The sequence below is a fragment of the Pristiophorus japonicus genome, chromosome 1 (assembly GCF_044704955.1).
Source record: "Pristiophorus japonicus isolate sPriJap1 chromosome 1, sPriJap1.hap1, whole genome shotgun sequence".
Classification (NCBI taxonomy): Eukaryota; Metazoa; Chordata; class Chondrichthyes; family Pristiophoridae; genus Pristiophorus; species Pristiophorus japonicus.
In genome coordinates this window covers 380,451,501-380,471,999 of record NC_091977.1, presented here as the reverse complement: position 1 = coordinate 380,471,999, position 20,499 = coordinate 380,451,501, and the positions used below count along the sequence as shown (strand labels likewise).

The following is a 20,499-nucleotide window of genomic DNA, read 5'->3' as shown; positions in this document are numbered from 1 at the left end:
CGCTCATTTCCAATCGGTTCCACTGTGTTTGTTAGTAAATTAGTCATTTAACAAGGGATTAGAGTTAATGATGATTAAACAATTTGTGCTGTCTCATAAGTAGTTTTCTAAAATGTGTCTAATTTGGCATGATATGCAGAATTCTCATTATCACAGCAGCAGCTATTGGTATTAGAGAGATGATACCAAGGCTTCAAGAATTCAAATGGCTTTATCTCCATTTCTGTTTTCATGGATCCGCACACATCCTGTCCAACTTTGCAGAGCCCTTGCTGCTTTTTGAATCAATAATTACTAAACTGATTACTCCTGTGAATTAAAAGTTGTTCCACAAACCATCTTAAACACTGAACACAGGGGATCTTACCAGTGATCACAGGAAATGTAAAAGGGCCATAACTCACAAGCACCGCATATACAAGTTAGTTCTGAAAACCTTTGTCCTGAGCGAGAGCACTGACAATTCACTGTCACTGCTGGGACCTTCTATTTTATTGTGCAAAATGTTTCTGTGGTTTTAATTATTTTAATAGGTACATGGGATCATGGCATGGTGTTTAAATTCATTCTGGAACCGTGTGTGCAGCTGGCGACCTTTAAGTGATAGTTCACTCAAGTGGATTATTGTTTCATTCTTCATTTGAGTGAATTATCACTTGTTCAGGCAGTGAAAATAACATTCAATTGCACAGAGTTGAACTAATTAATTTAATTAATTAGTGGAGGATTCAGAGCTCTTGGTTGCAAAACACTTACAAAAATAATCTTCTCCATCAAAAAAAGATTTAACTCCAAGAAAAAATGGCATCATTTTGAGATTAACCATGTAGAGTTCTTGTTTATTCAAAGGGGAACTTCACAAAGAATGTTTTGTGAATGGAGACCCAGGTGCTTGTTGATTTGCTAAAGATGTGACCGACTGTATAGTACACAACTGAATATTGTTTCAACCAGCAGAAGTAAAGAAGAATGCCCTGTAGCATTATAAAAGCAAAATACTGCAGATGCTGGAATCTGAAATAATCCTGTAGCATTATTAGCCATATTTTTTTTCTAAAACTAAATAGCTGGTCTAAACAACATTCATGTCATATAGTTTAGCATTCCTAGAAAAAAATCCAGTTGTTTTTTCAAAAATCAGTTCTCTTGTCAAATTCCTACAGCCATTTTGAAATTATCAAAGATGATGGTAAAAATATAAGTGCATTTTCAGTTGCAGAAGTAAGACTGAATAATTTGAAAGGGGTGCTTCTTTTTCAAAAACCCATACCTTTGAAACTCTCCCAAGAACACCTTATTGTAGAAATTGTGTTTGTCCATAGAGCCCTGAAGCTCAAACATTGAGGTATAAAAATTTGTGGCCGCCATGAGAGTTGCCGGCATCACCACAGCCTCGGGTTAGCGGTTGCTGAAAATGGACGAAGCGCTACAGGAGAAAAATTAGTGCCAGGGTTAAAGGTTTTCAACCCAGCACTAGCTTATCGTGTAATGCCCTCCTGGCATTAGTGCAGGCATGGGAGTCGAAGTCCCCATCCAGAAGCAGCATTCAATATTCCAACAGCCCCTGGAAGCGATACAATGGAGTTCGCTAGGCATTCTGGGGAATTAAAAGGGCAATGCATTAAAAGCCTTCCGAACTAATAAAAATAAAAATGAAGTGATAAAATACAGTTTTCAGCCCTTCCAGCTTGAAAAAAAATTAACATTAAAAATAAGTCCTAAATGGGAGTGTGCAGCTCTTAAAGCTGAATTACCTTCTGAACCTCAAAAAATGGGAAAAGTGCTTCAGCACTGACACAAATGTTTCAGCAAGCCAAAGAAGGGACATCCAGCACTCCAACTTTGTGCAGGTGTTCAACACTGCAAAAGGGATCATCTACTCACAGGGGCCAGGAGGCCCTCCAGAGAGAATGATGTGGGACCACATCACCGAGGGTGTCAATGTCAGCAATGTTGCCCCCACCTCCTGGCACCAGTGCCCAAATGCCCAAAGAAGCTTCATACCTCAAACCAATGGTGAAGGTCAGTGAAGGCATCTTCAAAAGCCGTTTCCTACCAGCTGCACCACTAGCCTCATTCACTGCTCAATGCACGACTCCCCCACCCCAATCACTCACCTATCAACAATCTGTACCAATCACGAGGCTCACCCCTTAGAGAAGACAGTGCAGGCCATTCTTGGCAGGGGCATGGCTAAACCCTTGGCCAGCGGTGGGGCAAAAAATATATAAGATGCTGGTATCCTCATCCATTATTCTCCTTCTCGCATGCACCTCTTGGTTTCCTGCCCTCCACTCTTCTGCCTTCCTCATTTCACACACCCAAGAAATGCAGCATACACTGCCAGTGGTTGACCAAGAAGAGGGAGAGGAGAGTGAAGAAAAAGAAGAAACACCATCACTCGATTTAATACACCAAGACACCACCTCCTCTAGGTCGATGAGGAAGGCCATTTGCAGTGCCCCCTGCTGAAAGTCATCAGCCTTCCACCAGCAATGCTTCAGCTACTGGGTGATATAGTAGGATAGGCAAAGGCACATACAAGACAAGACAGTCACTAAGGGAATGCATAAGGGTGATGAGTTGATTTCTTGATGTCATATTGGATAGATAGATGTATGAAGTTGGATTCGAAAGTTTGCTTTGTGGCAGCTTTTATTTTAGCATTGTGGCCAAGAGGACACTATGATAGTCAATCTATCCCAGTTAAGTCAATGGGCTAATGTGAGCAGTGAGGAGGATGCTATGAGGCTGCAGAGTGACTTGGATAGGTTCGGTGAGTGGGCAAATGCATGGCAGATGAAGTATAATGTGGATAAATGTGAGGTTATCCACTTTGGTGGTAAAAACAGAGAGACAGACTATTATCTGAATGGTGACAGATTAGGAAAAGGGAAGGTGCAACGAGACCTGGGTGTCATGGTACATCAGTCATTGAAGGTTGGCATGCAGGTACAGCAGGCGGTTAAGAAAGCAAATGGCATGTTGGCCTTCATAGTGAGAGGATTTGAGTACAGGGGCAGGGAGGTGTTGCTACAGTTGCACAGGGCCTTGGTGAGGCCACACCTGGAGTATTGTGTACTGTTTTGGTTTCCTAACTTGAGGAAGGAGATTCTTGCTATTGAGGGAGTGCAGCGAAGGTTCACCAGACTGATTCCTGGGATGGCGGGACTGACATATCAAGAAAGACTGGATCAACTGGGCTTGTATTCACTGGAGTTGAGAAGGATGAGAGGGGATCTCATAGAAACGTTTAAAATTCTGACGGGTTTAGACAGGTTAGATGCAGGAAGAATGTTCCCAATGTTGGGGAAGTCCAGAACCAGGGGTTACAGTCTAAGGATAAGGGGTAAGCCATTTAGGACCGAGATGAGGAGAAACTTCTTCACCCAGAGAGTGGTGAACCTGTGGAATTCTCTCCCTCAGAAAGTTGTTGAGGCCAATTCACTAGATATATTCAAAAAGGAGTTAGATGCAGTCCTTACTACTAGGGGGATCAAGTGGTATGGCGAGAAAGCAGGAATGGGGTACTGAAGTTGCATGTTCAGCCATGAACTCATTGAATGGCGGTGCAGGCTCGAAGGGCCAAATGGCCTACTCCTGCACCTATTTTCTATGTTTCTGTAGTCAGTAACAGAGGGAAGGTAAGGTGTGGGGCAAATGTTAAAAGGGGAATTGGGGTAATGGTCACTGGTACCACAGATGGATGATTCCATCCCAGATATCCCAGCCAGAAAGGGGCTGTCTGGCTTCCTCCTCTTTGACTTCCTCATCTTGGCTTCCTCCTCTTCTGTTTCCTCCTCTTTGGCTTCCTCCTCTTCTGTTTCTTCCTCATATTGGCTTCCTCCTCTTCTGTTTCCTCTGCAAGCGGATGCTGTAAATCTGAAATGACAGCATAAACTACTGGAAATAATCAGCAGGTCAGGCAGCATCTTGACCTGAGACATGAAGTCTGCTTCTCTCTCCACAGATGTTTCCTGACCTGCTGAGTATTTACAGCATTTTCTGTCTTCGCGGAGTCCTTCCTTTACCATCCGAGGCATTGCAAGCATCCAGCTGCATTCCCTACACACTTAAGAAACGTGTAACGTACTGCAGCAAGCCACTACCTCAATAAAAAGCAAAAATAAACCAGTCCAAAAGCTTAAGTGCAAACTTACCTGAAAAGGTGTATCTGCTTAAAATATGAGTCTGCTTGTAAGCTGGGTTTACGTGGCGTATTTCGGACCCAGAGCTGAACTCAGCTCCAAGGTCCAAGTTCGCAGTGGTGACGTTAACTCGATGTTTCACACCGACTGACATAACCACTCCCTCATTTTAATTTGCAGGGCGATGCATCTTACCAGCAGCGCTGCCGGGCCTTAGAAGATGGCAGACGTCACAGGACCTGCCACCAGCTGGCGAAAAAGTGGCAGCTGCCCACTTTATGCAACTTTTTGCCAGTAACGGTTGACGTTAAGCCCATGCATTTTTAGCCCTGAGAGTCTGAATCTTCAACTAGAAGGTGATGGGTTTGAATCTCAGGTTAGCCTGCTAAAACAGCCTGCTGTCGCTGCTGGACTGAGGTCCATTTCCTTGCAGCTGAACTGTTGGTTGCAACACCAGTCCATCTCGAGGAAGCCAGTGCTGTCAAGCTCAACTCACTGAAAATTCCATTCAGCTGATTAATTGATCAGAGGGGTCTCTGTGTACCAAAATGACCCTGGGCTAGAAAAGATAAGAACATAAAAACGTAAGAAATAGAAGCAGGAGTAAGCCATATGGCCCCTCGAGCCAGCTCTGCCATTCAATAAGATCATGGCTGATCATCGACCTCAACTCCACTTTCCTGCCCGATCTCCATATCCCTTGATTCCCCTAGACTCCAAAAATCTATCTATCTCAGCCTTGAATATATTCAGAGACTCAGCATCCACAGTCCTCTGGGGCAGAGAATTTCAAAGATTCACAACCCTCTGAGTGAAGAAATTCCTCCTTATCTCTGTCTTAAATGACCGACCCCTTATCCTGAAACTGTGCCTCCTAGGTCTAGACACTCCAGTCAGGGGAAACAACCTCTCAGCATCAAACTTGTTCATCCCCTTCAGAACCTTGTATGTTTAAGTGAGATCACATCTCATTCTTCTAAACTCCAGAAAGTAAAGGCCCATTTGACACAATCGCTTATCAAAAGACAGCCCACTCATACCTTTGTTGTACCGCCTCCAAGACAAGTATATGCTTTCTTAGATAAGGAGACCAAAACTTCAGGTGTGGTCTCACCAAGACCTTGTACAAATGTAGCAAGACTTCCTTACTCTTATCAATCCCCTTACAATAAAGGACAACATGCCATTTGCCCTCCTTATTGCTTGCTGCACCTGCATGCTAGCTTTCGGTATTTCTTGCACAAAGACACCCAAATCTCTCTGAACACCAACATTTAAAAGTTTCTCACCATTTAAAAAATATTCTGATTTTCTATTCTTCCTACCAATGTGAATAACCTCACATTTCACGACCTTATATTCCATCTGCCACCTAACTGCCCACTCACTTAGTCTGCCTATATACTTTTGCTTTGTGTTCCCCTCACAGCTTACTGTCCCACCTAGCTTTGTATTGTTAACAAACCCGAATATATTACATTCGGTCCCTTCATCTAGGTCATTAATAGAGATTGAAAATAGCTGAGGCCCCAGCACTGATCCTTTGTGGCACCCCACTAGTTACAGCCTGCCAACCTGAAAACGACCCGTTTATCCCTACTCTCTGTTTTCTGTCCGTTAACCAATCCTCTATTCATGCCTCCAATCCCATGATCCCTTATCTTGTGCAATAACCTTTTATGTGGCAGCCTTATCGAATGACTTTTGGAAATCCAAATATACTACATCCACTTGTTCCTCTTTATGGACGTGCTTAATTGTACTGCAAAAATGGCCACCATGCTCCACCCTTTGTTTCTGATTGGTCCCCTTGGAGAATAAGCCACACCCTGAAGTTTCACAGGCACCGTCCATCCCAAGGTCCCACTAACTTTGCAAATTGTAACTTGATCCACTTTGACTTCCTGAAGTGACAGAGGACAGAGCTCTGCAGAAGACAGCAAGGGCCAGCCAAAGTACCTTACCCCAGTCCAAGTACATCCTCCCCCAGCCAAAGTGCCTTACCTCAGTGCAAGTGCATCATCCCTGCCCCCCCGCCCAACCACACCATAGATGGGCAGGCATTTTGTACGGATTGTTAACAGGTTTATTGGGTATGAAGTGAATAGTGACAGTGTCGTGACTTCTGGATATAATCCACTCCAACGATGTCCCTTGCAGGGGGTTGGAAGAATGTGATCCGCCTTCCCTCCACTCGTATCTCTTCCCCCAATGCACCCCCGCCACCCTTGCCTCTCTCTCCCATCTCTCTCTCCCCCACAGTCTATTTCTCCCCCCCCCACCCCCCGCAGTCTCTTCACCCCCAACCTCTCTCTGTCACCCAACCTCTCTCTTTCCCCCAGCCCCTCTCTCTCCCCTCTCAGCCTCTTCCCCCCCCTCCTCCGCCAGTCTCTCATTCTTTCCCATCCATCTCTCAGTTTCCCCCCCTGCCCCAGCATCTCTATTCCCCCCCGCTCCAGCCTCTCCCCCGCCCCCATTCTCTCATTCTTCCCCCTCCCCCCTCCATTTCTCAGTTCCCCCCCCCCAGCTTCTCTGTTCCCCCCCTCCAGCCTCTCCCCCCCACCCCCAGCCTCTCTCTTCCCCCCCCTCCCAGCCTCTCCCTCCTCTCTCTCTCTCCCCCCCCGCCAGCCTCTCTCTCCCCCCCCCAGCCTCTCTTTCCCCCCCCCTCAGCCTCTCTCTCCTCTCTCTCTGCCCCCCCAGCCTCTCTCTCCCCTCCTCAACCTCTCTCTCTCCCCCCCCCAGCCTTTCTCTCTCCCTCCAGCCTCTCTCCCCCCACCGCCCCAAGCCTCTCTCCCCCTCCCCCAGCCTCTCTCCCTCCCCCAAGTCTCTCTCCCTCCCCCCTGCCCCTCTCTCCCCCAGCCTCTCTCTCCCCCCAGCCTCTCTCTCCCCCCCAGCCTCTCTCTCTCCCCTCCCTAGCCCTCTCTCTCCCCGCAGCCTCTCTCTCTCTCTTTCCCTCCCCCCCCCCAGCCTCTCGCTTGCTTTCTCTCTCCCCTAAGCCTCTCTCTCTCTCTCTCTCTCTCTCTCTCTCTCTCTCTCTCTCCCCCCCCCCCAGCCTCTCTCTCTCTCCCCCAGCCTCTCTCTCTCTCTCTCTCTCTCGCCTCTCTTTCCCCCCAGCCTCTCTCTCTCTCCCCACCCCACCCCCCCAGTCTCTCTCTCCCTCCCCCCACCTCTCTCTCTCCCCGCCCCCGCCCCCCCGGAGCCTCTCAATCCCCACCCCTCCTCCCAGCCTCTCTCTCTCTTCCCCCCAGCCTCTCTCTCTCTGCCCCCCAGCCTCTCTCTCTCTCCCCCCCCCCCCCAGTTTCTCTCCCCCTCAGCCTCTCTCACTCGCTCTCTCCCCCGCCCCCCCCCAGCCTCTCTCTCGAGCCCCAGGACCACCACTCTCAGCCCCACGCCAGCCGCTCTCGGGCCAAGGCCGGCTGGGGGAGAGAGTCGGCACCGGCCGGGAAGAGAGAGTGGAGCCTGAGGTCCTACTTCTCGGCACAAAGAAACATAGAAAATAGGTGCAGGAGTAGGCCATTCAGCCCTTCGAGCCTGCACCACCATTCAATAAGATCATGGCTGATCATTCCCTCAGTACCCCTTTCCTGCTTTCTCTCCATACCCCTTGATCCCCTTAGCCGTAAGGGCCATATCTAACTCAAGGCACCACATGCATGGAATGATTCGGGCCGGGAGCTTAACAGGGGTGGGGCTTGTCACCTGTCGTCAAAAAGTGCAGTACAGGCAGGGAGGGGCCGGGGTTTGACAGATGCCTGTCTGTCAAAAAAAGTGCAGTACAAATAGTTACATAGCCCCTTTATCTATCCTGCTAGTTACATCCTCAAAAAACTCATAAATTTGTCAAACACGATTTCCCATTCATAAAACAATGTTGACTCTGCCTAATCATGATATGATTATCTAAGTGCCCTGATACCACTTTCTTAACAATGGATTCCAACATTTTCCTGACTCCCTGTTTTCTCTCTCCCTCCTTTCGTAAATAGCAGTGTTACATTTGCTACCTTCCAATCCGCTAGGACCATTCTAGAATCTAGGGAATTTTGAAAGATGACAACTAATGCATCCACTGTTTCTGCAGCCACCTCTTTTAGAACCCTAGGATGTAGGCCCTCAGGTCCAGGGGATTTGTCATCTTTTAGTCCCATTAGTTTCTCGAGCAGTTTTTCTCTACTTATATTAATTTCATTAAGTTCCTCACCCTCATTAGACCCTTGGTTCCCCATCATTTTAGGTATGCTTTTTGCATCTTCTACTGTGAAGACAGATACAAAATATTTGTTTAACATTTCTGTCTTTTCCTATTTCCCATAATAATTTTATCTACCTCAGCCTCTAAGGGACCAATGTTTACTTTTGCTACTCTCTTTCTTTTTGCATACTTGTAGAAACTCTTACAATCTGTTTTTATATTTCTTGGTATTTTTGGGTATTTTTTCCCTTTTGATCAATGTTTTGGTCATCCTTTGCTGGTTTCTGAAACTCTCCCAATCCTCCGACTATCTACTATTCTTCGCAACATTATAAGCTTCTTCTTTCAATCCAATGCTATCCTTAACTTCTTTAGTTAGCCACGGATGGATCACTTTTCCTGTGTAATTTTTGTTGAGAATTATGCTCATCTGCTACTTATCTACTGCCATACCTTTTAACCTATTTTTCCAATGTAACTTAGCCAACTCGCCCTTCATACATATGTAATTGGCTTTACTTAAGTTTAAGACTCTAATTTCGGACTTAGGCAAGTCACTCTCAATAGTCATGTGAAATTCTATCATATCATAATCACCCTGCCCCAGAGGATCCATTACTATGAGATTGCTAATTAACCCTGTCTCATTATACAATACGAGATCTAAAATAGCCTGTTCCTTGGTTGGTTCCATGAAGTATTGTTCTAGCAAACTGTCCCGAATGCATTCCATGAGCTCGTCCTCCAGGCTACCTTTGCCAATTTGATTTGTCCAGTCTGTTCGAAGATTAAAATCCCCCACGATTATTGCATTATCTTTGTTACAAGCTCCTACTATTTCTTGATTAATATTCTGTCCAATGGTATAGCTACTGTTTCGGGGCCTATATACTACTCCCAACAGTATTTTCTTCCCCATGTTATCCCTTATCTCCACCCATACTGATTCTACTTCCTGACCTTCCGAGCCAAGATCCTTTCTCTCTACTGTCCTTATGTCATCCTTTATTATCAGGGCTACCCACCCCCCCAACCCCCCACCTCCTTTACCATTCTGCCTGTTTTTTTGAAACGTCACGTATCCTGTAACATTTAGTTCACAATCTTGGTCACCTTGCAACCACATCTCTGTACAAGTTGAACCTCCCTTATCCAGAACTCCCTTATCCAGAACCACGCCTCGTCCAGAACCATTCCCGGCCACCGGGTGGCGCATGCGCACAACTCTGACATGAACAAATTGAAGTCCTTCCTCGCTGCCGACTCCCGCAATCGCTGGCCTGACCCCGCGATCCACCGCACCCCCATGATCTCTGTGCTGCACTCCCAGCCGCAAGCCAGCCAGCTCTGATCTCCCCTTGCTCAGTACCTGTACCATCCAATTTAACGTGACCACCCCTCGTCCGGAAAAATTCCTTATCCAAAACAGGCCAGGTCCCGAGGATAAGGGTGATTCAACCTGTAATGGCTATTAGATCAAAACCATTTATTTCTGTTTGTGGCACTAGTTGCTTATCTTGTTACGAATGCTCCGTGCAATCAGATAAAGAGCTTTTAATTAATTTTTTTTCACCCATTATTTCCTGCTTTGAGCTTATTCTCTGCTGCACTGCTACCATTAAACTCTCTGTCCCTTCCTGTCACACTCTGCTTATTTTTACTCAAATCGCTACACTGCTGTATTTCATTGATCTTTCTCTTTAGATATCTAAATTTCCTCTCACTAAAAATGTATTAGCAAGCAGATCATTTAATGGAAGAAATAAAAAATAATACGGAAAAAACTAAAATGAAAATAAGTAAGATGTTATGGGCTAAAGATTCAGTTGCAATTGGCTCAAGATTTGGGCTGAGTTACTCCTATTTTTTTGGAGCAACTAGTTTAGAATGGAATAGCTTAGAAATTGCAATTCTCGGCATTTAGTTTGCCCCAATTCTAGTGAATTAGAATAGTTTCGTTTTAGAACAGTTTTTTTTTCAAAAGGTGGCATTACCAGCCACTTATGTCTGTTTTGCAAGTTTAGGCAAGTTTACTCCAAACTAACTTAGAATGTAGATTTTTGTAAGCTCAGAAAAATCTTGCCTACACTTATAAATCAGGCATAGGGAACGAGAGATTGGGGGGGGCACGAGGGAAGTTTACAAGCATTAAACACTTCACTCTTACAAATAAAGAGCCATCATCAATAATAAATGATAAATAAATCAATAAATCAACCAATAAATCAATCAAAAAAAATTTTTTTTAATTAAAAATAAATAAAATAATAAAAAATCAATCAAAAAATTAAAAAATAATTTTTTTAAAAAATAATTTAAAAAATCAATCAATAAATAAAAAATTAAAAGTTTCTACTCACATACTGCAGCACCAGGAGCCCTCCAACAGCGTGCTGGGACCGGGTTCCCCCAGGAGATGCCGGTCGAGCGGGCCCCGCCGCCGACCAGGACTTCGGGCGGGGCCCGCCGCCGAGGACTTCGGGTGAGGCCTGCCCCCAATGAGATGCCGGCCGGGCGTGCCCCGCCGCCGACAAAGTGTTCGGGCGGGGCCCGCCGCCGAGGACTTCGGGTGAGGCCTGCCCCCAATGAGATGCCGGCCGGGCGTGCCCCGCCGCCGACAAAGTGTTCGGGCGGGGCCCGCCGCCGAGGACTTCGGGTGAGGCCTGCCCCCAGCAGATGAAGGACCGTCGCCCAGGACTTCGGGTGGGCCCCGCCGCCGCCGAGGATGCCACTTCGGGCGGGGCCCGCACCCAGCAAGATGCCGGGCGGGCAGGCCCCGCTGCTGCCGAGGACTTCGGGCGGGGCCTGCCCCCAATGAGATGCCGGCCGGGCGTGCCCCGCCGCCGACAAAGTGTTCGGGCGGGGCCTTCCCTCAGGAGATGGCAGGCGGGCCGCCGCAGAAGAGGTAAGTACTGTCAGGCCACTCGGCCTGGGATAGGGGCAGTGTCCCTTTGGCCAGGGATAGGGTTGTTGCCCGGAGACAGGAAGCGCTGGGAGGGCCATGTGCGCAGCCTCCACTGCGCATGCGCGCAGCTGCCGGCACTGTTTTTGCCGCAGGGCTGTAGCTGCGCCCCAAGCAGCTCCTGCTGCGCCGTGCCAAGTTGGAAACGGCCCTACAGATATCGGAGAATCTCGAGGTAAGTATTTGCCGCTTTTTCAGTTCTAGGCCGGCCTCTCCGATGTGCACCGTTCTCGCGGGGCTCTGAAACTTGAGCCCATTGCTCCCGCTGTTTGGGTAGTACGGGTGCCGAATTGGGTCCAAAATGGCGTCCGAGCAGTGCATGCACAATTTTGGAGTTGGCCATGCTGTATGGCATCTTGGTGAGGACGATAGAGTGGCCGTTAGGAGTGTGTGCTGGAAATATGGCAAGTAGGCAGATCGTGATGCCATTTAACGTACAACGCTAATTCGATGCAAGTGCTGCAATTTTCATCATCACCACTGCAACTAACACCCTGTGTTAACCTCGCACAGCTGAACATGCGTTCAGCAGCAGGAAAGACCCCTCACCAGTGCTATTTAAAGGGATCATCACCAACTTCCCGGTAACATGTTTTTTGATTTCTACTGGCTCTCTGTAAGGACATGACAAGGACAGCACTGTTATTGACTGTGAAGGTGATTGTGGCCCTGAATTTCCTCACGTCAGGATCAATGTGCCTGCTAATTGTTTTAGGGTGAGCTGCCCGTTTAATTTCTCACACGTGCAATTATTTCAATTGTAAAGTCATTGTGCAGCCTGCGCGGGACCTCCAAACCATTACACAACTTAATGGGAACATTGGTTGGTATCCTTCCAGGCTGGAGCTGGTGACATATGTAGTATTTCCCAGTTCGGTATCCACTGCTGCATAAGAAAGATGACAGAAGCTCTTTATACCAGGAAAGGGGACTTCATTGTCTTCTCTCTGACCAGAGTGGGCAGTTTAGCGATGTACAGCAGGACCCAGTAGTGCATTGTGATCTAACCATATCTGATAATGGATGCTTAGACCAGTTGTCCATCAAAGACATTCAAGTCTGCGTCCCTTGGACTTAAGGGAGTGGAGATGAGGGGCATACCAGAGAGATCGACTCAGATGAGAGAGTATAATGATTTTATTGGGGACAAAGGCATCAAGGGTGGTGGAGAGGGTGTGATTTAGCAAATAAGTAGCTTAGAAATGTCATAAACAATTGTAGGCCACAGGCTTAGTTGGGAATTAGAAAATGCAGTGCTAAAGGACTTGGGGGAGAACTCTTTCTAGGGGCAGACACAGAAAGAAGTGGCTACAGCTTGGCTGGTGGAAGGCTGCTGACTTTCCATGGGGGAGACTGCAGATGACCTTGCAGGATGACCTCAAGGAGCTCTGGAACTAATAGGTCCAGCTTCGGACTGCAACACCTCGTCGTGGGCAGCAGCAATCTGGGCTGGCTGGCTGACAGACAAGGGTTCTGACAATGTGGCAGTGGTGGGAAGATGAATGCTGTCATCCTGAGAGAGGACACCAGGATCAGCCTCCACAGATCCAGATCCATTACCACTCCCTGGGGCAGGGCCTCAGCAATCCTAGTAATTGTTGGAGTACAGACTGCTGGGCTGCTGTGACACCATGATAGCAGTAATCTGTGTTTGTGTGGCAGCAAGCTGAGCTTCATGACTTTGTCTGAGCCTCCACTGCAGCACACAGATGTTGGGTGGCTTCTGCTTGTGCTGCAATGGAAGCTGAGACTTCGGCCATCATAAGTGCATTAATAGATCTGCCTACCCCTTCCACGCTAAACATAAGAACATAAGAACATAAGAAATAGGAGCAGGAGTAGGCCATATGGCCCCTCGAGCCTGGTCTGCCATTTAATACAATCATGGCTGATCCGATCATGTACTCAGGCCCACTTCCTTGCCCGTTCCCCATAACCCCTTATTCCCTTATCGGTTAAGAAACTGTCTATCTCTGTCTTAAATTTATTCAATGTCCCAGCTTCCACAGCTCTCTGAGACAGTGAATTCCCCAGATTTACAACCCTCATCTCAGTTTTAAATGGGCGGCCCCTTATTCTAAGATTATGCCCCCTAGTTCCAGTCTCCCCCATCAATGGAAACATCCTCCCTGCATCCACCTTGTCAAGCCCCCTCATAATCTTTATACCTCTCCGTCTTCTGAATTCCAATGAGTAGAGGCCCAACCTACTGAACCTTTCCTCATAAGTCAACCCCCTCATCTGGGCTCCAAGCTCTGCCCCAAGCCTTATGCAAAGCTGGAGCTGGATTTCTCCATGGTCCTTGATATTGCATTGAGGCTTTCTGGCAGGCCTGCCAATGCACTCAGCATTTAGTTGTGTACACCAAGCAGCTTTCTTCTGTGGGCCACCCCTTTTAAATATTCATCTGTGATCTGTTCAGCAGAACTAATTTGCAACCTCACCCTCCAGGGAGCTGGCACCTGAGCTACCCTTTTCCCCAGCCTAGCTACAGATCACTCATGCTCAATGACTCACCACACACAGATCCCACATTTAACCTATCCTCTAAAGTACGTGGAGTGTCAGTATTGAAGCTGGTGGCTGGAACGGAAATTGAGTGACAGTATTTCTACTTCTTTTTCACTCTCCTCTCCCTCTTCTTGTTGAACCCCTGGCTAGGCAGGCTGGGTTTCTTGGGTGTCTGAAATGAGAAAGGCACAAGTGTAGGTTTGTGGTAAGGGGTAGGGGGAGTGGGGTGAAGCAAGAGGTGCATGCTTACACCATGTGCAGATTGTAAATCAGAAGATATTGTGGAATAAGGCAGAAGTGGGATGTGATAAGGATGACAGCGGATGAAGATATTTGTACTCTTTCAGTCCCTCTACTGGCCATAAGCTCAGCCACACCCCTCGCAAGAATGGCCAGCACTGTCTCCTCGCTGGGGATGAAATGATGCAGACAAACCTGTTCCCCGCCGATTAAGTTCTGCTGCCGCCGGTTAGGCGCCACTTTTTCCCATGAGAGAAAGAGAAGTGTGTCAGTGAGTGTAGTTTAATGTATTTGGGTGATGTGGCTATCATGGTTGAAAAGCTGTCAATGTGTTCAAGCTGTGAGCTATGAGTGTGAGGCTTGCAGCAGTGGTAAGTGTTTGCCGTTGAGGTGAAGCTGTGAATATGAAGTGTGAGTTGTGTTTGGTAGAGATTGTTGGTAGGTGAATGATGGGGATGTGGTGGATTGAGTATTGTGTGAGGCTGGTGAAGCAGATGGTGGGATATAGCTTTTGAAGTTGAATTCACTGACCTTGACCCCTCGTGTGAGGTCATTAAACTTCTTCCTGCACTGTATCTAGGTCCTCGTGGCTACACTGCTGGCATTTACCACAGTGGCTATCTGCTCCCACTGCACTGGTCTGTTGCCTGGAGGACATCCTGGCCCCCTGTGGAAAGAGGACTTCTCTCCTGGATCAAGGCCTCCAGTGCTGCATCGGAGAACCTATGTGCACACACTCTCCCCTATTGTACCATTATAAGAGCTTTATTCTCCACTGTCGTATATAAATACAAGTTGTTGTTGTCTTCCCAGCCACTTCAATCACCTGTTGCAGTTAGATGGCACTTCCTCTTTAAGAACTGTGGAGTACCTTTAAGAAGTGCAGGCTAGCTTTAATTGGTGCTAGCCTCGCACGAACTTGGGCCTCCTGATGAACATTGGGCTGAACGCTGCTATCATGTTAATCAGCAGGCAACATGAAGCTTGTGTGCTGCCTCCAGTCCTTCGAATGGGCACCAGTTTATATTGCATCATGATCCCCGCGCTCTCTTTCGGGGGCTAATGGAATTCTAAGCCACCCTGTTTCTGAGAGACGACTTCACAAGGAATGTTTCACTCCTTTAACAATTCTATAAATTGTACTTGTTTAATAACCAAATTAAAGTAAACTATTGAACTGCATACTTTGGACGAACCAAAATGCATTTACTTATTGTTTTGGGATAAGTATGTCATCATGGCAGTTCAAGAGTTAACTTGTGTGCCTGTCGCAAGTTAAAGATTTTTCCTCATGTGAAGGAAACGGTTTCTATAAATTGTGATTTGTTCCATTCCTTTCTCAGACCACATCAGACGGGTATCTGAGAACAGGATGGGATGGATCACATTGCTGAAGAAAGGGAATGCGTTCCTTGAAACGCTTTCAATGAGAGGATTTGAAAGCTTTGCTTCAAAAAAAGTCAGACACAACTTAAGTCAATTTCCTGTAAATTGCAGCAGATAATTTTTTTACGTGAATGGGGCTGTGCTGAACAGTCTGTGTGTCAGTTTGCTGAAGTAAATGTTGACAACAATGCAGAAAAAAGAATGGGATAGAAATTGCCCCCTGCCCGAAAAGGGTTCGATAGTTTTAACCGCAGCTGCGATTCAGGTCGCCTCTTGAGTGACCTTCAGCTCTTTTATGTTTTTTTTCCCTTGGATCCGGAAGTCGCCCTTAATGGGGACAACATTTGAGGGGCGAATATGGGGCGGTGGCAACACCTAAAGGGCGGAAGTTGGGGGCGGTGCGGAGTGATGACATCATCACGGCGCTGCATCACCACAGCTCTCCCCTTCACTTAAAGGGGAGAGCCTCCGCGATTTTAAAACTTTGGCCCACTGGACCACCAGGGAGGGTTTCCACCGGGCCAGCAGCCTGGCATCCAAGAGGGGGGTGCCAGGCTGCCTGTTGGTGGCCTGACTGAACCCGTGGGCATAACTGTCGGGCCAACATGGCAGTTGGCCGACAAAAAAAAAACCATGGTGGCAGCGGCAGTGCATCCTCCCCTTTAAGGGAAGCCGCACCACTGTTGCAGAAAGCCTCAGCCTCACTAAACCAGGTTTTGGCACCGCCAGTTGGGCCGAAGATTTTCTGAGGGGAATGTTGCCATGGGGTGGGGGGTAGATCGGCAGTGCGCACGGTGATGACGCGCTTACCATGGATTGGCAGCAGCGGTGCAGTAGAGGAGGGATCGGGGCACCACCGGGAAAACTCAGGAGGGCAACTGGGCTAGCAGCGGCCATTCCACCAAAAGTCGGCGGCCACTCCACTCCACAGCATGGCCGCCGATTTGCGAGAGGAGCAATATCGGCCTTGATGTGTCCAAACATGAAAATTACTCACTACCAGTGGGTCTTGCTAACCCTTAGCTCGGAAAGACTTTCTGAGCTCTCAAAACTAAGCTAATCATTGCTGTATTTTCAAATCCGCAGTAAAAATAAAAGTTCTGCACATTTGGAGTGTAGATTATAAGTAGAATCGGACAAATCAATACAACCACAGAATATTTTGTAATTTATAGGGTGCTTAGACAAATCAACCAAGTTTTTGTTTTGTTTAATTTAAAGGCAGAAATGTTGTTGGACTTCTCAAACAGTTAATGCTAATTGGCAAATAAAATCTTCAAAGAGCAGCTTTCCTTGGCATCAGTTCTTATGTACGTTAACAAATTTGGGGCTATTTTTTTATTATTGTGTAACAGCATGTTATATGGGAGTGAAAAGCTGTGCTTCTGAATTGCACAGTGATAGTGAAAGTACGTCTGATTTTGGGGGTGGGGTTGTTGTTGAAGTCTTTCAGCTTGTGAATTTGCATTGTGATTTCTGTGTCACTCTGGCTGGTTCTGCCATTCTAATCATCAGACACCTTTGTACTCTGTGACGGCATTTTCTCAGGTGGGATCAAGCATGCTTGGTGGCTTCTGGAGATCCCTGAAGATGTTAGAGGAGGGATTTATGTCAGCAGTGCCGGTGATGACTCGGTGATGAACCGTTAAATAAAATGATCTGTCCCCAGGCTAGACTGTTGGTTCCTTGCCAAACAGTAATCCAGTACAATTAACCATCAAAGAGACGGGTGCAAGAGAATATTATTACAGATTGGTATGCAGCCACCTGAGAAAGCAAAGAGCTTTACAAGAGCAGCAGCTGAAAGCGATAACATTGTTGTATTATTGTGTTCCACTTCCTTGTATTTAAATCCTTATTGTGCTGCATAAGAACAAGCCAAAGCCACTGTACCCATACAAATGTCACCTACAGTTTGGAGTCCTTTGAAATAACATATTTCCAGGTAGTATTTGCTTTTTGATGGAGTCTTAAATCTCCAACTGGCCTGCAAAAGTAAAAGGAAATAGCAGTCGGCAGAGGTCATAATATAAACTTCAGTTCTGGACAGTCATTGTTAAGATCCTCTGAAAAGATCCCTTTTTAAAAAATAAGTATAGACCACATTTGGTTACATAATCTCAAGAAATGAATATTAACAGTTTACATTTTAGCAAATATCTGGGTTAAGATATTTAAGGAATGACAACACTTTTACAAACAGACATCCCTGCTTCTGTGTAGCCTTTTAGCTGTCATCCCATACCTTCCCTGCATGAGTTCTAGGGGCCAAAATTGCCGTCGTCCCAAAACGGTACGCACCTATCGATTTCTAAGTGTTCCGTCTGCCTCAGTGCATGGGGCGGACAAGCTGGCGATTTTCAGCTTTTTGTGGCTTGTTTCTGGTCAGAGCGGTGTTGGTGTTGGGAGAGGGGTGGAAGAGCGGGCGGTTCGGAGCAGCCGTCATCAACGGGGCAGAAGTGGGGGCGGGTCGGAACGGCCTTTGCTCCAAGTCGTCAGCACGACGTGGATGTGCCGCATCGCGCAGACATGTCCCAACATCCCTCCCCTTCAGTTAAAGCGTAGGGCCGCTGCAAACTCTGCAGCCTCTTTAGCACCAGGGAGGGTTTCGGCCGGGCCAGCAGCCTGGTACCCAAGAGCAGGTGCCAGGCTGCCTGTTGATGGCCCGGCTGAACCCGTGGGCATAACTGTCGGCCTGACTTGGCAGTCGGCTGACAATAAAAAATAAAATAGAGTCGCCGGCAGCACGACCTCCCCTTTAAGGGTGGACGCGCTGGCCAGCCACAGACAGTTTCCCGACAGGGGGTCAAAAAGGGGGTCGCTGCCGGTCGGTAAGGGGTTGGCACGTGGCCGCCACGGCGGAAACACGGGCAGAGCGGAAACCCGTTCCTGCTGCTTCCGGCCCGGGGGCAATGTCAGTCGGTAAGGCCTCTCCACTCCATAAGGCTTATGGAGGGGGTATCTTCTTCATGATTATATCACAGGGTATGCCGAACAGAATGCAATTTGTTTTGCTTGAAGTGTGCAGTTTTAGAAGAACTATTTCACCATTTGTGTAAATTGGTGTTGGAACAAAATTGGTTCAACATTAAAAATAAAATCCTTTCTCAATTGGGTTTAGGATTTAGATTACCCACTTGAAGCCTGTTGTGTATATATCTCCATAGTTACAGTGTGTTACCATTGTTAAAAAGGACAAAAATGTTCTACAATTGGAATATGCTGGGAACTGAAAAGTTATTTTAAGGTGTAAATAAACTCGTAAGTATCAAGATTCCTACAGCTCATAGGTGACCAGTTTCTGAGACTTGCAGAAAAAAATGTGCCACCATAACCTCATAAATCAGCAATTCCAGTGTTTGAGATCCTTAATTTGCAGTGGCTTTTACTCAGCCAAATTGTGCATTGAGGGAATACAAAAATACAGCAGCTTCATACAACTATGCAAGCTGCCAACGGTATGCTGCTGGTTTCAAAAGGAAAACAATGAAAAAATGTTTGACTTTTTTTCCTTCTTGTTAGTTGCTCATTCTTCCTTGAGAAAATGCGGCCAGTTTAGTTACCTTCAGAAAACATCATAAACTCAAAATTACCTACATGATTTGTAAACAGGATCCTTGAGAGAATCACGAATTGAAGTAATTGGTAAACTGCTTAATCAAGTTGTGCTCTGAGGTGAATATGGACTGCAGGATATAAAGGAGATGCTGTATAACTAATCCAACTAGTCCATGGATCTCTTTCTCCTGAAAGAAACAAAGATAGCAGTAATTAATGACCCTGACTCTGTGCCAAAAAAGCTTTATTCTGACAATTCCAACTTAATTAAAACTTAAGACATTTCAATGGCCTCAGAAGCCCCTGATGGGGTGAACTCTTGCAGACTCGTGAGAAATTTTTGTAAGTTAAAGGAAAAGATCTGTGTTACCACTGGTGCTATGACTCTAATCCCTGACAGTCAAAGAATCTATTTAGCCAAGTCTTTTCTTTAACCGGCTCACACCTGCAGGCTTACTGGCACTTCCTCCATACCAAAGAAGGCGTTTTTGTGTTTTGCGGAAGATCTGATAATAGAAGCCTTGCTGTTGCTTTTGTTTTTGTTCATTGTTCATTAGCGTGTGAGTAGTAGAGGCACACTTGATATGCTCAGCCTGCTTGGGGGTATAACTCAACTGTGAGCATTTGAGATGGCACAACGTCAGCCCAGAAGGTTTGGCAAAGCGTCTTTAATGTAAAAAGTTGTTCAAATTAGGCCACTCAGCTGACAGGGCCACTTTCAATAAGAGTGGCATGCTGTTCTTTAACACCTTTTCCTTGTAAAGGATAATTTGCAAAGTTTGACTGAAGATTCCTGACGCAAGTTATTCGGGTAGTTCATTTCTTACTTCTTCTTACATGCCTCTTTTTTAATTAACAAGCTTAAGAAGTCCTGCCAGGTACGTCCATCAAATACTGAAAAGGGCAGCCCTGTTTGTGTTGAATGCAAGTACACGATTCTTAACAATTGACCCATTAGTTATCAAACAGTAAAAAAGAAGCCCTTGAAATAACACTGGTTGCATACTAATTGAAGTAAACACAGTTACAAAATTTGCATAAGAAAAAGAGTTTAATTACATCTCCCCTGTAGAAAGAGCTTTTATACATTGTCGACAAATTCCTTCAGTTGCTTCTGTCCTGAACAGAAAGAAAGATATGATTTGTAAGGGTAGCTGAGGTATATCCAGGTTTCTCTACTCATTCCAGGGTGTTATTCAGGATGATATTTCCTGTTAAAGACATTATTTCACAGTAGGCTTGTACAAGAGCATACTTGTACATACATCTAGTAAGTACAGCATATATGACTCTTTATTAAGGTAACCAGTGCTTGTTCTCGTGCGCTGTCGATGTTATTTTGTGTTTGAGAGATTAACGATGAAAGACCTTCACTTACAGGTGAGCTTCCAAAACTTGAAAGTTCTCTCCTGTTGTGTTTTTAATTGAATGTTGTAAGCTGTGACTCAGCTTCACGCAGCTCTAATTGTTAGCATCAAGTAAAACAGTGTTTGTCTCGGGAT

The 20,499-nt window shown here is 46.4% G+C and overlaps 1 protein-coding gene across 1 annotated transcript in view; it reads left to right on the top strand.

Annotated features, from left to right (window-relative positions):
* Nucleotides 1-20,499, top strand: part of zfhx4 (zinc finger homeobox 4) — a 345,676-nt gene that overhangs the window by 156,780 nt on the left and 168,397 nt on the right. The gene's annotated exons all lie outside the window — the stretch shown is intronic.